The sequence below is a fragment of the Octopus bimaculoides genome, chromosome 10, assembly GCF_001194135.2.
Source record: "Octopus bimaculoides isolate UCB-OBI-ISO-001 chromosome 10, ASM119413v2, whole genome shotgun sequence".
In the NCBI taxonomy this organism is placed as follows: domain Eukaryota; kingdom Metazoa; phylum Mollusca; class Cephalopoda; order Octopoda; family Octopodidae; genus Octopus; species Octopus bimaculoides.
Genome location: NC_068990.1, coordinates 17,604,770 through 17,607,824, shown reverse-complemented (window position 1 = coordinate 17,607,824; position 3,055 = coordinate 17,604,770).

The following is a 3,055-nucleotide window of genomic DNA, read 5'->3' as shown; positions in this document are numbered from 1 at the left end:
GGGTTATACATCTTTAGATTGTATACCTGACTTTCTACTATAAAATATAACGGAACGCTGAACTCCAGACTAAACAACTTAAACAACATTTATTCAGGTGGTAAACATATAAACACATCTTTAGTTCTTGTTGTTACAGCTTCTGTGTGTATGAGCATAGTTGTTGGGACGTTGTTCTGTAGTTGTGAGCGAGCTGTCTTGTGTAAGTCCGAAAGATTTAGAGACAGCTTTAGCACACGTCCATGCTCATGGTCGGCCGACCGTAAAAGAGAAAGATTAAAGCGGGAAAGTTTGGTTGTTTAATTCTACGCATGCGCACGGCGTTACTACATGACCTAAGACGGTTGAAAAAACCTTGAAATGCTTAGTTGAGTCCGGTTTTGGGGTTGATCTAGTTTTATGCGGGATACCGAGCTTGTATCCAAGCACATTGCGTAATAGATACCACCAAAAGCGGCAAATTAAAAATGCTTGCTTAAGCTTCGTTTTTTCAATAAATAACACAATTTTTTTCACTTTAATTCAGCGGGGAGAGTTTGTTTTGAGGAAGGTGTGTCACATTATTTTTGTTTCTATTGAAGCTCATGTAACCAAGTTCGACCGAGTTGAAAGACAATTATGTATGATTTTCTACCGACAGCATTCTTTGTGATGTATTAATCTGGTTCACTCTATAATTTTATTTAGCGGAAGAATAAAGTGTCCCTGTTAATTGAAAGCTCGTTTCATGTATTATTTCCACCGTTCTGCATGCAGCTCATGAAAAGCAAGAATTTGTATTCAAAGGGTTAGAGACATTCTTCCGGCTAAAATTGGTGACCCCCAACCAGAACTGTCTGATAAAACTTTTCTTCTGATATGTCTGATGCAGTATCTTAACCAGCTGTCATTTTACTTGATTCTACAATCCCGAGGACAGCGAAAATCTTGTACATTTTTAAACAACGGGCTTTGTGGAAATCTTGGATATAGAGGCTCAGTCGTTTGGAAGTTGGTTACACATTGCATATCAAATTTTTTCCATTGAAAAATCCAAATATAGAACGTTGATAGCAGAGTTTATACTTTCAATCATGGATTGCGAGAAGTTCCGATGTTCAAGTTTTATCGTCTCCCCTCGACTACTTTACCATAACAGCGTCAATCCATTTTGCTTTCAAAGGACAGCGCCATTTCACTTTGCTTTCACAGAACATTTCACGTTGAGTACTCACCAGTTTGCTCTTTCTTTGAAATTTATTTTTATGTTATCCAATGCAGTATGGTATCTTCGGTTCTTTACGTTTCTTCAGGCGTGTCCAATGTTCTACCATTGCAACCAGCTTTATCTTCTGCTTCCCCACCATTCACAGGAGACCCGGCCATTTGGTTTTCTCAACCAGAAGCTAATTTTGCGGCTAACAACATTACCTCCAGACAGTACCATCTCGATATGTTTCCAGACGCATCGCCACTCACCGTGGTCCTGCTAAACCTTGGAAATTCATTTTGCCGTTTGGCCGTTTAAAATTATTGAACCCTCTACTCTGCATCAAACTACCAACCAGCGCATGAACAGTTTCTTCAACACAGCATATATCCATTACCACTGTTTCCACCACCGCAAGATGACGCAAGACCATTGTTGACGTTCAATTTTGCACATCGTTTACCGAGCGAACTTTTTTCCTCACCACTTACAAATGACCAGTATGTATCTTTCTATATCTCTCCTGCACCCAGAAAAGACATTTCTCCATGCTTTTTCGCCTTGTGTCCGGCCAGCAACTTCATCTACAAGATCTCGTCATGGTCGCGTTGAATATAGACAAGTTTTTATGGCTTAATCGCGTACAGCATTTTCTCTCATTTTGTTCAACATACACTACTTGGTCAAGTATTACAAGCTACATATCTTAGTTTATGTACACCTGTACTCACTTTCTTTAGACTTCCGCCTACTACCACTACACTCTACAAATTCTTCTATTTGGTGTGATGTTTCTACCGGTTTTTCCAGACCTTATTTTCATAAGAGTCAGACGAACGGGTTTTTTTCTTTTTTCGGTTCTTCATAATTTATCTCATCCTGGTATTACGGCAACAACGAAATTAATTTCAAATCGTTTTGTTAGGCGCAGTATGCAAAAAGATTTTCGAAATTGGGCCCGCACTTGCACATCGTGCCAGACAGCTAAAGGCACCTTCGGGTACTTTTGCTACTCCGGACACATTCACATTGATATTGTGGATCCTTTGCTACCAGCTCAAGATCGTTTTTCTAGATGGTTTGAAACTATACCTATCAAGGATAGCCGGACAGGACATTTTACCTCTTACTATTGCAAAGGCCCTTATAGCCGGGTGGATTTTGCGTTTTGGAGCTACCCTCATCATAACTACTGATGGAGGTCGACAATTTGAATCGAATCTGCTGCACTTTCAAACTTGCTGGGTTCGCAGCGAATACGTACCACTGCATACCACCCTAGGTCTAACGGGATGATGGTTTTTGCTGTCAATTGAAAGCATCTCTACACGCTTGTTCCGAATCACCAATTGTTTTATTGGGTCTTCGATCAGTTGTGAAGGAAGACTTAGGTTTTTTTCACAAGCGGAATTACTTTATGGCGCCCCTCTTATTCTACCTAGACAAATGGTCACAAATACAACTGTACTTAACCGAAATTTCGATCCAGCAGATTACGTTTATCGTTTGCAAAAATGCATGAGAGAATGGTTAACCTCCAATGTTTAACCCGAGCAAAAAAAAAATAGTGTAATAGGTGTAAAACAACATGTAAACGGATAAGAAAAAAAGAACATGCGCGCTGGCGAACGGGAGTGGGGAAGACGACTCGGAAAATTCACATCGGGAGTGTTCCAAGTCCTCTCACCACTTCCCCGTCCGTCGGTGAATTTTTTTTTTTTTTCTTGATATTCGTTTACTACACGTGGCAAGACTTTCGCTCCCACCCCCACAAAAAAACCCACCCTTTTTTTTTTTACAGGATCTGAAAACTCAACGTTAACACCCGGTCACAAAAATGAAAATAGAAAGTGTAATAGGTGTAAA